The sequence below is a fragment of the Bufo gargarizans genome, chromosome 2 (assembly GCF_014858855.1).
Source record: "Bufo gargarizans isolate SCDJY-AF-19 chromosome 2, ASM1485885v1, whole genome shotgun sequence".
Taxonomy (NCBI): Eukaryota; Metazoa; Chordata; class Amphibia; order Anura; family Bufonidae; genus Bufo; species Bufo gargarizans.
In genome coordinates, this window is record NC_058081.1 from 56,828,753 (window position 1) to 56,843,516 (window position 14,764).

Sequence of the window (14,764 nt, forward strand, 5' to 3'; positions counted from 1 at the left end):
TAGTCCTATGGCATCACAGTCATGAATGGGGTTAAGCCCCTAGGTACAACTAGGCAGAGGCAGGTTAATAAGTAGTAATAATCGATTAAGGCTCGTTTCACACTGGCGTTAATGGTTCCAGCAGGGGAACAGCCTGCCGGATCCGTAACTACCTTGTGCCGCAGTGCGCTGCTGTAAGTCTGTCCGGCCCATTCACTATAATGGGGACCAACGGAGATCTGGCCACAGCATAGAAAATATGCCAAGAGGCAGCTGGACAAATACGGCTGCCTGCAGCTTCTTTTGTCTGGCTGCCTCTCAGGATATTTGCCGTGCTTTGGCCAGATCTCTGCCGGTTCCCATTATAGTGAATGGGGCCGGACAAACTTCCGGCTGCACACTTTAGTTGCAGTTCTGGCAGGCTTTTCTCCTGCCGGAACCATTAACGCCAGTGTGAAACAGGCCTAACCAATCACTAAGGACCCTATAAAGCTGAGCAGGAAGGAGCCAGTATATTGTTATAAAGCAATATTACATTTATTAAAGGGAGGGTAAGTTGTGCTGCCTGCGGACTACAGGAAATTAAAATTTCAGGTAAATACATTTTCACTGGGAGCGTGGCCTGACCGGGGATGTGAGCGGCAGCAGTATGAGTTAGCTCCCGCCACCTACAACAAATAGCCTGCTCTGTGGGCTTACCTGCGCCTTCTGGGGCTGACCACATATCCATTATCCCGGCATTTGCAGACTAGTGTCCCTCTGGAGGGGTCCCATGGCCGGAGGAACCGCAAAAAAGGTAAGTAGGTGGCGGGAGGTGCCAAGCAAGGTGCGCAAGATCCACGCTGAGAAGAAGCAGGGCAAAGCGGGGGAGTGTGTCGGTGACAGCCAGGACTGTAGTGAGGTCCAGGGTATCACAGAAGATGCCGGAGCTGAAGGAGCCCTGTCTGTAAGAGGATCTAACGTTGGAGGAGGCAACTCAGACGAGGGAGAAGACTACTGCAGGAGGAGCCCAGGATGAAACTATGGAGGTTGGTGTGGCAGAGGAGGCAGTTATGACGGAGTGGACCGTACCCCCCCAGATTGCAGAGCCGACATTAAAAGATGTATTTAGGGCAGTTACCCAGTGTGGAGTGGCCCTGAAGCAAGAGTTCTCCTTTATGCAACATGACCTGCAGAAAGTTAATGAAAGAATTGTAGAGGTGGAAGGCCGTGTCAGTGAGGTGGAAGAAAAGGGCATTCCGCACCCATGAACAGCAGATCTCAGCATTGATAGCCAAGACTGACGATCTAGAGAACCGCCTTAGATGCAACAATGTACGTCTTCTGGGGATTCCTGAAAAAGTTGAGGGACAAAACCCTACGTCCTACTTTGAAAATTGGCTTAAAGAAGTTTTTGGCACAGAGGTACTTTCCCCACTATATGCGGTGGAACGGGTGCACCGAGTTGCCGCCGGGAGTGGCCCCATGACCTATTCTGATTAAGTTACTTCATTATAGGGACCAGGATGCCATTTTGCGGGCAGCCAGAAACTGCCCTGACATCACCATCAATGGATGGACCAGCATGAACATCGTCTGCGACAGGAGGAGAGATGATGACCGCCTGATTATTTCAAGTTTGTACCCTCTGTTATCACTGAGTGACCTGTTGGGACGTTACCCATCTATTGTTCTACTACTGAACTGCCCACAGAGCACGTGTATCCTTTTATGGCGGGGGACATTTTTTTTACTCAGTAGACGTAGAGAGTTTGAAATGTTGTCTTTTTTTTGTCCGGTTTCATAGAGGACTTGTGCCTCGGCCTGTTAGATAATGCAATGCAGGCACAATTTTTTGTTGTTCTGTTTTTTTTTGTTCTCTTTTTCTGGTGACTTTATATATTACAGCCATATTGATGCTCTGTATCTTTGACATCATACCTGCTTGTTGGCATTGTACTGCCATCGTGCTGCTCTCATCTACAATGTATTATGTTATCAGCTGGGTTATATTTCTGATGTTTAAGTATGGCTAGTGTATTTAATATTGTGAGCTGGAATGTGCGTGGCCTGGGTGACCTGTCAAAGCGATTTGCTGTGATGGATTATCTACGCCCGTATTTTCCCGCTATTGTTTGTTTGCAAGAAACCCGCTTTATTTGCATACGTTGCACTATCTTCACGCAGGAATATCTATTAGTATCATTATATATACATCCACCTTATAGCAGTGTGCCGTTAAGAGTCGCCTTGACATTTATTAATGATAACCTTTCACGTTCCCGTGGCAGGTACCAGGAGATCGGAGAGACTGGCAACTCGTGGGTTAAATTGATAAGTTCACTGTGGATCTTATTGTGTCTGTGTTTTGGTGAATGCCACACCCCTTGCTTCAGGTGTTGCTTGTTGGTAAATTACCTTCCCCATAAGTAGCCGCTTCTCACTGTTGGAGGTGCACTTTATAGATTTTCTTCCTGCCTTCTAACTAGCTGGGCGGTTGTACTCTGTGGTGCTTTTGGATTGCCAGTTTTCTACTTTCTGATAAGTCTTGTCTTTCTTATTGTTTTGTGTTTGTTATATTCCCTGTTGTATGTATCTGGGCCTGAGACAGAGACTTCCATTCGTCCATCTGGGGAGGAATGGGTTGTCTCTGCTCCTAACCTCATTCCAGGGCCTTATAGGGATATAAGGGCCTAGGTATACAGCATATGAATATTCCTACCTTCAAGGTCTATTCATATTGCTAGTTAGGGCCCGGATTAGGGTTGTTTAGAAGGTGACCTGTTTCTTCCTTAGTTTCCAGGCCTAGTCCAGCTCTCTGTAGCCAGTTTTGTCAGGGATTATCTGAGAGGCTGAAGGACGTTGAGTTTTTGGAAGCCGCTATGTCTTTGGCTGTACGTACTGATAGACGCCTGAGAGAGATCTAAGGGCCCACTCTCTCTGGACGTTCTATTACATAACGTACCGTATTCCTTTAACTCTTTGGGTGAAGAGACTCCTCAGCTTATACCTGGGGATGAACCCATGCAATTAGGATCTGCTTGCAAAAGTAGGAGTCGCAAGCAGGGTGTATGTTTTTTCTGCAGTCAAAGGGGACATTTTGTCAATATATGTCCAAGCATTCAGTGGCAAAAAGATAAACAAAAAGGGGCGTCTAAATCCCATCTGACTATCGGAGGTGTGAGTGGGGAGTCAGAGGATGTGCATTTGTCCATTGCTGGTAGTACCCGACTTCTCCTGACTGCCGAGGTGGCGCTAGAGTCAAAATGTTGGAATTGAAGTATTTATCGACAGCGGGGCCTGGATGAACCTGATTGATGCTCAGTTTGTCCGCATGCACGGGTTATCACCAAGTACAGTCGTGGCCAAAAGTTTTGAGAATGACACAAATATTAGTTTTCACAAAGTTTGCTGCTAAACTGCTTTTAGATCTTTGCTTCAGTTGTTTCTGTGATGTAGTGAAATATAATTACACGCATTTCATACGTTTCAAAGGCTTTTATCGACAATAACATGACAATTATGCAGAGTCAGTATTTGCAGTGTTGGCCCTTCTTTTTCAGGACCTCTGCAATTCGACTGGGCATGCTCTCAATCAACTTCTGGGCCAATTCCTGACTGATAGCAACCCATTCTTTCATAATCACTTCTTGAAGTTTGTCCGAATTAATGGGTTTTTGTTTGTCCACCCAGCCTCTTGAGGATTGACCACAAGTTCTCAATGGGATTAAGATCTGGGGAGTTTCCAGGCCATGGACCCAAAATGTCAACGTTTTGGTCCCCGAGCCACTTAGTTATCACTTTTGCCGGTGCTCCATCGTGCTGGAAAATGCATTGTTCTTCACTGTTGGATTCTTGGAAGAAGTTGCTGTTGGAGGGTGTTTTGGTACCATTCTTTATTCATGGCTGTGTTTTTGGGCAAAATTGTGAGTGAGCCCACTCCCTTGGATGAGAAGCAACCCCACACATGAATGGTCTCAGGATGCTTTACTGTTGGCATGACACAGGACTGATGGTAGCGCTCACCTTTTCTTTTCCGGACAAGCCTTTTTCCTGATGCCCCAAACAATCAGAAAGAGGCTTAATCGGAGAATATGACTTTGCCCCAGTCCTCAGCAGTCCATTCACCATATTTTCTGAAGATCAATCTGTCCCTGATGTTCTTTTTGGAGAGAAGTGGCTTCTTTGCTGCCCTTCTTGACACCAGGCCATTTCCCAAAAGTCTTTATTAAGAATTATTCGACAATAGTAAAACCCTTAACGGACATGACTAAGTAAGGGACGGATGTCTCTGTATGGTCTGATTCGGCGTTGCAAGCCTTTTCTGTGATTAAGAAATGCTTCTCTTCTGCTCCCATATTGGTGCAGCCAGATGTGTCACAATCGTTTATTGTGGAAGTGGACGCATCTGAGGTGGGGGTAGCAGTTTTGTCACAGGGCCCATCACCTGGTAAATGGCGACCATGTGCATTTTTCTCAAAAAAAAACCTATCCCCAGCTGAGAAAAATTATGATGTGGGTAACCAAGAGTTTTTTGCCATTAAATTGGCTTTTGAGGAATGGCGTCATTGGTTGGAAGGGGCGATTCATCCGATCACGGTATTCACTGATCACAAAAATCTGGCTTATCTGGAGTCGGCGAAACGACTGAACCCAATACACCAGATTCAATTTCACTGTCACCTATCGTCTGGGATTAAGAATGTCAAGGCAGACGCCTTGTCATGTAGTTTCCCTGGAGGTGGTGATTTTGAAAACCAGAGTTCCATACTGTCTAAAGGGGTGGTGATATCTGCCATCTACCCTGACCTTGAGGTGAAGGTGTTAGAGGCTCAGGGAGACATACTGGACTAGTGTCCCTCTGGGAAACTATTTGTGCCACCGGAATTGCATCACAAGGTGTTGGAGGAACATCATTGTACGGTTCTTGCAGGACATCCTGGGAGTAGGTCCACTGCCAACCTCATATCTTGTAGATTCTGGTGGCCGGGTTGGCATAAGTGTGTGAAGGACTGTGTCAGCCTGTACTACCTGTGCACGTGCCAAGGTGACACATACAGTACTCGACCTTCTGGATCTTTACTTCCGTTACCCATTCTGTCCAGACCATGGACTCGTATCCATGGACTTTATCACTGATCTACCTAATTCTTCAGGAAAGACCGTTATTCTGGTGGTAGTTGATCGCTTTAGCAAAATTGTAAATTTTATTGCATTACCAGGCCTACCTAATGGTAAAACCCTTGCACAGGTATTTGTTGACAACATTGTGAAACTTCATGGCATTGTCTCTGACGTGGTCTCAGATCGTGTGACTCAGTTTGTTTCCAGATTCTGGAAGGCATTCTGTACTCGTCTGGGAATTCAACTCTCCTTTTCTTCGGCTTTTCATCCTCAGTCGAACGGACTTTGTTGACAACATCGTGAAACTTCATGGCATTGTCTCTGACGTGGTCTCAGATCGTGTGACTCAGTTTGTTTCCAGATTCTGGAAGGCATTCTGTACTCGTCTGGGAATTCAACTCTCCTTTTCTTCGGCTTTTCATCCTCAGTCGAACGGACAGATGGAGCGCACTAAACAGAGTCTGGAGACTTGAGATGTTTTGTATCTGAGAACCATGAGGAGTGGTCTTCCTTTTTGTCTTTGGCAGAGTTTGCCATAAACAATCGTAGTCAGTAGTCCACTGGTGAGTTGACGTTTTTTGAGGCCTATGGATTTCACCCGCAGTTTGGGACATTTTCTGGTTCTAATACTTCTGGTATCCCTGAGGAACGTTTTTCGTCATCAATATGGCGAAAAATGTAAAATAACTTGAAAAATATTGGCAACAAATATAAACGTGTGGCTGACAGGAAACATATGAATGGTCCGGACCGGACCGAAGGGTGGGTGATTCTGTGAGGCTGTCCACAAGAAACATTAAATTGAAGGTACCTTCTTGGAAGTCAGGTCCATAGAAGATCACGGCCATTATTAATCCTGTAGCTTTTCGTCTTGAGCTTCCTCAGGCCCTGAAAATTCATAATGTGTTCCATAGGTCTTTGTTGAAAAAATATGTGGAACCTTTGCAGCCATCTTCCTTGCCATCTGCTCCGGTCATGGTGGACGGTAATTTGGAATTCGAGAACGCGAAAATAATTGACTCTGGAGTTCTCCGTGGATCCCTTCAATATCTTGTCCACTGGAGAGGTTATGGACCGGAAGAGAGGATGTATGTGCTGGCATCTGACGTTAATGACAATCATTTAATGAATGCCTTTCATATATCTCACCCAGATAAGGTCGGTCCTGGGTGCCCGGAGGTCACCCATAGAAGGGGGGTTACTGTCACAGACGTTCCCGTGGCAGGTACCAGGAGATCGGAGAGACTGGGAACTCGTGGGTTAAATTGACAAGATCTTATTGTGTCTGTGTTTTGGTGAATGCCACACACCCCTTGCTTTAGGTGTTGCTTGTTGGTAAATTAACTTTCCCATAAGTAGCCGCTTCTCACTCTTAGACGAGCAGTTTATAGATTTTCTTCCTGCTTTCTAACTAGCTGGTCGGTTGTACTCTGTGGTACTTTTGGAGTTGCCAGTTTTCTACTTTCAATTAAGTTTAGTCTTTCTTATTGTTTTGTGTTTGTTATATTCCCTGTTGTTTGTATCTGGGCCTAAGACAGAGACTTTCATTCGTCCATCTGGGGAGAAATGGGTTGTCTCTAGTCCTAACTTCATTCCAGGGTCTTATAGGGATATAAGGGCCTAGGTATCCAGCATATGAATATTCCTACCTTCAAGGTCTAATCATATTGATAGGTAGTTAGGGCCCGGATTAGGGTTGTTTAGGAGGTGACCTGTTTCATCCCTAGTTTCCAGGCCTAGTTACTGTTCCCCTTCCCTCCTGTGTTTAGTGTGGAGTTTTTCCCCCACACTGATCGTGACATAGCCCTGATATACCCAATATTATGGTGGGAGACTTTAACAACACTATTCACCCCTACTGGGATAGATATAGGGGACGCGGGCAGATGCTGATGGTCCTGTACCAGCCTTTGGTAGATTATTGGAGGAGGGGGCCCTGATAGATTTGTGGCGTACCCGGCATCCCCATGTACGTCAGTTTTCTTGCTATACTAGATCGCACAAGGCTTTATCACGCATTGACTTGCCATTGGGAAATGAGTTGGTGAGCAGACAGGTGGTGGAGGTGAAGTATTTGGCTAGGGCTTTTTCTGACCATTCGCCTTTGTTTCTGCGTCTGTCTGCCTCACCCGTGGTAACCATCTCTCAATGACTGTGGACATTTAATTATTTTTGGTTACAGGTAATTTGTCACGACCATGGTCATGGTCGTGACTCCTGAACCGCATGCAGTTGCCTGCGGTCTTGGTTTTATTGTCAATCACAGGTGAGGGCTGAAGTATGTTGCCTCACCTGTGGTTGCCGCTGGCAACATTGTTTATGTGGCAGCAAAGCAGCCTGAGCTGTGCTAGGCAGCTTGCTGCAATGTGCATGCGGTTGCACCTGGCAACCTCTCTTTATAGGTGTGCCTTTTATCGGTGTGCACGGGGTGTTACGTGTTTTGTGTGAACTTTCCCCTTTAAGTGGTTGTCTTCCCTTCCCTGGTGTGAGACAGGTTAATTCCTTCCTAGTGTGTGCGCACTGGGTGTGTCTGAGTGTGGGTGTGGCTACATGGGCTTTAAAGCCTCAGTTGAGACCTGATGTCTGAGGGGTACTCCAGCCTTGTAGTAAGCTGGAGGCGCCCTCCTGGTCTCTAATACCAACTGCCAGTAGGGGCCACCCTTCTGGTCATAAATTATACCTTGTCTGAGGTTATGTAGATGTGTATGTGGTTTCTTGTTTATTGCACCTTATGGTTTCCCGTGTGATGTGTGGTGTGTGCTGTGTCCTTTCTGTTGTAGTGGACAACAGCACTTGTACATGGGTTCCAGGCTGTGTGTCTGTGGCAGGTAGGTGAGGTTTTAGTTTCCACGTACCTGCCATTGCCATAAGTTGTATTGGTTTCCCCTTATTTACAGCTTGGCCATTTTAGGCTCCTCTTTCTCCATGTCCAGGAGGAACAGGTAGTCTACCCAGCTCCTAGCTTAGGGACCTGCGGAGGGTTAGTAGGGACCCGAGGTTCCAGAGCATGAGTCCTCCTACCTTCAAGGTCGGCTCATGCCGTTAGGAGTTGGGGTCAGATTAGGGAAGCTTTAGGAGGTGACCGGCTCCCTAATTCTGTCTTCCTGGCTGAGTCGTGACTACCATCGTCAGGCATCGCACGGCTGAGGTTTTTCCCCATCCTCAGCCGTGACATAATTGTTCATACATTATTTCTATTATACAGGAGTATTTCAATCTGAATGCAGGCTCAGCCGTGAAGGCTTGCCTAAGGGGGGTACTCATTCAGGAATTAGTAGAGCCAAACTTAAAAGCCGACAGTTTGGAGAACTTTTGAGGCACAGAGTTGGGGTGACAGAAGCAAACTTTGTGGAGAATGGCGATCAGCTGTCTTTGTCTAGAAGGAGGCACAGGATGCATATAACTCACATGTTGTGGAACTTGCCTGCACAAAGAAATCCTTTCAGCGACAGAAGTATTATGATGAGGGGGAGAAGACGGGTCATTTACTAGCCCTTGTTGCTAGGGCACAGTCCAGATCGGCGTACGTCACTGCTTTACAGGGGGTGGATGGGACGGAAATTGTGAATAGTCAGGCAATAGTGTCTATCTTTGGCTCCTTTTTTGCCAATCTGTATCAGTCATGTATAGGGTGTAATAGGGAAGATATATTATCATATTTACGTGGGGTATTCTTGCCCAGGCTGTCAGATTCAGATAGAGCATAGCTTAATAGTCCACTACAACTGCAAGAAATTGAGGAGGCAGTATCTTCCATGGCTAATAATAAATCACTGGGTACTGATGGGGTGCTGGTAGAAATTTATAAGAAGTTTGGAGACATTTTACTACCTCAGTTGCTAAAGGTTTACCACGAAGCCTCAGAGATGGGGGCTCTTCCGGCATCCATGCAGGAGGCTATTATAGTTGTTCTCCCTAAGCCGGGAAAAAACCCTCTCCTTCCGGATTCATACCGACCTATATCATTTTTGCCCACAGACATAAAGATTGTCAGTATGGGGTCTGTGTCCCCACCACAGGGTGGCAGATCGCTGTCTGCACATCGCAGCACCATGGGTCCCAGTACTGGCTTACCTTGTAGGAGACGCAGGCGCCCGCCAGCATACCGCTGCATCCGTCCTCACTGCCAGATGTCATCTGATGCGCTTATAGGAGTAGGCAGCTTGTTCCTGATTACCGTCCCCACCCGGAGGTCGGGCTATTTTGTATTTAAGGCAGCTTCACTCATCATGAAGTGCCAAAGCGTGGTTGTTGTACCTCTTGACTCCCGCTAAAGCGTTTGACTACGCATCTGCCTGCCGTCTGTTTATTGGATCACCTGGATTATAGACCTCTGCACTGTCTGACTACGCATCTGCCCATCGCCTCCGGTAAGTCTGCCCGGATCCTGACTCTGCACTGCCTGACAACGTGACCGCTTATATCTGCATGCTGTATTGCTCTGAACTTTGTTTTGCCTGTATCTGTCAAGTGACTTTTGAATACTGTCTGCCAATAAAGACCATCTGTTCATTTACTCCGCCTTTGGCCTCATGCACACGACCGTTGTGTGCATCCGTGGCCGTTGTGCCGTTTTCAGTTTTTTTTCGCGGACCCATTGACTTTCAATGGGTCCGTGGAAAAATCGGAAAATGCACCGTTTTGCAGCCGAGACCGTGATCCGTGTATCCTGTCCGTCAAAAAAATATGACCTGTCCTATTTTTTTGACGGACAACGGTTCACGGACCCATTCAAGTCAACGGGTCCGTGAAAGAACACGGATGCACACAAGATTGGCATCTGTGGCCGTAGGTTACTTTCATACAGACGGATCCAAAGATCCGTCTGCATAAAAGCTTTTTCAGATCTAAGTTTTCACTTCGTGAAAACTCATATCCGACAGTATATTCTAACACAGAGGCGTTCCCATGGTGATGGGGACGCTTCTAGTTAGAATACACTACAAACTGTGTACAAGACTGCCCCCTCCTGCCTGGCAGCACCCGATCTCTTACAGGGGGCCGTGATCAGCACAATTAACCCCTTCAGGTGCGGCCCCTGAAGGGGTTAATTGTACTATCATATCCCCCTGTAAGAGATCAGGGCTGCCAGGCAGCAGAGGGCAGACCACCCCCTCCCCAGTTTGAATATCATGGGTGGCCAGTGCGGCCCCCCCCCCTCCCTCCCTCCCTCTATTGTAATAATTTGTTGGTGGCATGCGCCCCCCCCTTCCTCCCTCTATTGTAATAATTCGTTGGTGGCAGTGTGCCACCAACGAATTATTACAATAGAGGGAGGAAGGGGGGGGGGCGATGGGGGGCGACACTGTGCCACCAACGATTTATTACAATAGAGGGGGGCCGGGGGGGCGCACACTGTGCCACCAACTAATTATTACAATAGAGGGAGGAAGGGGGGGGGGGGGGCGCGCCCTGGCCACCAATGATATTCAAACTGGGGAGGGGGGGGGGGTCTGCCCCCTGCTGCCTGGCAGCCCCTGATCTCTTACAGGGGGATATGATAGTACAATTAACCCCTTCAGTTGCGGCACCTGAGGGGTTAATTGTGCTGATCACGGCCTCTGTGTTAGAATATACTATACTGTCGGAAATAAGTTTTCACGATCTAACTCATATCCGACAGTATATTCTAACATAGAGGCGTTCCCATGGTGATGGGGACGCTTCAAGTTAAAATATACCATCGGATTGGAGAAAACTCCGATCAGATGGTATAAAAGGGACTCCAGACTTTACCTTGAAAGTCAATGGGGACGGATCCGTTTGAAATGGCACCATATTGTGTCAACGTCAAACGGATCCGTCCCCATTGACTTGCATTGTAATTCAGGACGGATCCGTTTGGCTCCGCACGGCCAGGCGGACACCAAAACGACTTTTTTTTTCATGTCCGTGGATCCTCCAAAAATCAAGGAAGACCCACGGACGAAAAAACGGTCACGGATCACAGACCTACGGACACCGTTTTTGCGGACCGTGAAAAAATACTGTCGTGTGCATGAGGCCTTTGTTGGACTCTGTTCACACTGCTGCAGGTAGCTGCATTCTGGGTAACTGGTGCAGACACCAGGGTCCTGACTCAGAGTCAGCAATATTGGGCTAATTTCCAGTCCTCTATCAGCTGACACAGAGGATCCACATCCTTTGGTCGTAACAAAGATATTGGCTAAAGTGCTAGCTATGCGCCTATCTAAGGTTATCTCCTCCATTGTACATATGGATCAATCTGGATTTTTACCGAATAGATCCACAGCGGTTAACCGGCTCACGACCGCCGTACGCAGGATTGCGTCTTCGCGGCGGTCGTGTTGTTCTGGGTGGACGCGCCGGTGCGTCCTCTCGCGAGATGCGAGATTTCGGGGAAAGCCGGCCCGCGCATGCGCATCGCGGGCCGGCAAAATTCAAAGGACAAGTTCGTCATCAACCTGCCAGCCAATGATCATGGCTGGCAGGTTGATGATTTTCAAAAAAACGAATCAGCAGCCAGATACCACATCATATTAGTAAATATGATGTGGTTATATGGCAGCTGTGCTCCTCTGCTCCTTCTTTTGGTCGGTTGGTTCCAGCAGAGGAGCACACATCACTGTGAGTACCCACCAACACCACACTTAGCCCCCAGATCACCTCCCAGCACCCCAATTAACCCTTTGATCACCCCTTCTTGCCCCTGTCAATCACTAGTGAAAAGGAAAAAAGTGATCAGTGCAAACTGTCACTTTTTTTTCCACTGGTATTGACCGTTAGGTTTTAGGTATAGTTTAGGCCCCTTGGTTAGGTAGTTTAGGGATCAGTTAGCACCCAGCCCACCGCACCGCAGTCCCTTATTCGCTGATTAGCGTATCGCTAATCAGCATTTGTACTTTTATAGTATCTGGAAGTGATCAAAACTGATCACGGTCAGATCTATAATAGTATTAGTGTCACTTTAGTTCGCCCTCCACCCAAAACGCAGTGTTTGCCCGATCAGGCCTGATCGGTCGCCCACACGTGCGTTCACCCACGCCCGCCCCACCGCAGTGACAAAAAAATTATTATTTTTTGATCACTGCACATTCACTTTACACGCACTGCAGCGATAAAAAAATCTGTTTTGATATTTTTTATCAACCGCAGCGGCCTCCGGTACTTCGCTAGCTTCCCCTTTGTAAGACAGGCTTGCTTTTTTTCTTGGGTAGTCTCAGGGAATACCCCTAAATTTAGTTGCCCAAATGTCAAACAGGGGGTATTCTTCTGAAGAGGCCTACAGGCTTCTGACCCAGTCGGATGAGGAATGGGAACCCTCATCTGATGAATCCAGCGGGTCAGAATACGAACCTGTAGAAAGCAGTGGCTCTCTGACCCAAAGTTCGGACGAGGAGGCTGAGGTCCCTGATAGCACCAGGCGTACCCGGCCCCGTGTCGCTAGACCACAGGTTGCGCAGGATCCGCTTCAAGAGCAGCAGAGTGGGGCTGGTGCTGTCGGATTACGTGGTGAGGCATACACCAGCAGCGCAGCCCTTCCTGGACCTAGTACCAGCACTGCCGTACAACCTGGTGAAGTGGCGAGCACCAGAAGGGCAGTTGAAGCTGGTACGGTGGCACGTGCAGTAGTGACCCCGTCGCAGCCACCGCAAAGACGTGCCCGTAGAGCCCCTAGAGTCCCTGAGGTGCTGGCAAACCCTGATTGGCAGTCCCCAACTTCAGCCGCACCTGTAGTTTTCCCTTTCACTGCCCAGTCTGGAGTTCGGGTTGAGACAGCTCAGATCGGTTCGGCCCTGGGATTTTTTGAGCTGTTCTTGACTGCGGAGCTCTTGGACTTAGTCGTGGCCAAAACAAATCGGTATGCCACACAATTTATATCCGCCAACCCGGGAAGCTCTTATGCCCAGTCTTTCCGGTGGAAACCAGTCCAAGTTTCCGAAATTAAAACTTTTCTGGGCCTCCTCCTCAACATGGGTCTAACTAAAAAGCATGAATTGCGGTCATATTGGTCCACGAACCCAATTCATCACATGCCCATGTTCTCTGCTGCTATGTCCAGGACACGATTTGAGACCATCCTGCACTTTAGTGATAACAGCACCTCCCGTCCCAGAGGCCACCCTGCTTTTGACCGGCTCCACAAAATTCGGCCCCTCATAGACCATTTCAACCTGAAATTTGCAGATTTGTATACCCCTGAGCAAAACATCTGCGTAGACGAGTCCCTGATACATTTTACCGGGCGCCTTGGCTTCAAACAATACATCCCAAGCAAGCGCGCCCGGTATGGGGTCAAATTGTATAAGCTCTGTGAAAGGGCCACAGGCTATACCCACAAATTTCGGATCTATGAGGGAAAAGATCAGACCCTGGAGCCGGTCGGTTGCCCTGACTACCTGGGGAGCAGTGGGAAGACAGTCTGGGACTTGGTGTCACCCTTATTCGGCAAGGGGTACCATCTTTATGTGGACAATTTTTACACAAGTGTGGCCCTCTTTAGGCATTTGTTTCTAGAACGGATTGGCGCCTGTGGCACCGCGCGGTTCGCGCGGGCTTCCCCCAACGGCTCGTTACCACCCATCTTGCAAGGGGGCAGAGGGCCGCACTGTGTAACATAGAACTGCTCGCGGTGAAATGGAGAGACAAGCGTGACGTTTACATGCTCTCCTCCATTCACGCAGACACGACAATCCAAATTGAGCGAGCAACCCGTGTCATTGAAAAGCCCCTCTCAGTCCACGACTATAATTTGCTCATGGGAGGGGTGGACTTCAATGACCAGATGTTGGCTCCGTATTTAGTGTCCCGCAGAACCAGACGCTGGTATAAGAAGGTGTCTGTATATTTAATTCAATTGGCTCTGTATAATAGTTTTGTTCTCTACAGTAAGGCCCCATGCACACGGCCGTTGTTCACGGCCGTGTGCGGGCCGTGGAACCGCGGCCTGGAACCCTCCTGAGAGCAGGAGCGCACGGCGTCACTGGTTGCTATGACGCCGTGCGCTCCCTGCTGCCGGCACAGTACAGTAATACACTGGTATAGATCATACCAGTGTATTACTGTATTGCGGCGGCAGCAGGGAGCGCACGGCGTCATAGCAACCAGTGACGCCGTGCGCTCCTGCTCTCAGGAGGGATCCAGGCCGCGGTTCCACGGCCCGCACACGGCCGTGAACAACGGCCGTGTGCATGGGGCCTAAGGCTGGGAGAACTGGATCCTTCCTCAAATTTCAGGAAGAGATCATCGAGAACCTCCTGTATCCAGGAGGTTCCGTGGCCCCATCCACCAGTGTAGTTAGCCGTCTACACGAGCGACATTTCCCCAGTGTCGTTCCTGGTACCTCAAACCGACCGCCACCCCGAAAAAAATGTCGTGTCTGTAGCAGGAGTGGAATAAGGCGTGACACCCGCTATTTCTGTCCTGACTGTCCTGACCACCCTGCCCTATGCTTTGGAGAGTGTTTCCGGAAGTACCACTCACAGGTACACTATTAGCATAGGGATCATCTCACCAGGACAGGCACACAGGGCTATTAGGGCCCATTCACATACAGCTGCTGCAAACCTCTCCTTTTACCTGGGACAAAGTGCATAACGCACTTCGCCACATCTTTGGGCGATTTGTGCTTTGCACATTGACCCATGGGGAAGGAGAGGTTTGTTCTATAAAGGTAAAAAAACAAAAAAAAAAAAACACCAGTAAGCAAAAAGGTTAATGT

The 14,764-nt window shown here is 48.3% G+C and overlaps 1 protein-coding gene across 1 annotated transcript in view; it reads left to right on the forward strand.

Moving 5' to 3' along the window:
• The window catches only part of SYCE2 (synaptonemal complex central element protein 2), a 43,108-nt gene that overhangs the window by 19,231 nt on the left and 9,113 nt on the right, over positions 1-14,764 (forward strand). The gene's annotated exons all lie outside the window — the stretch shown is intronic.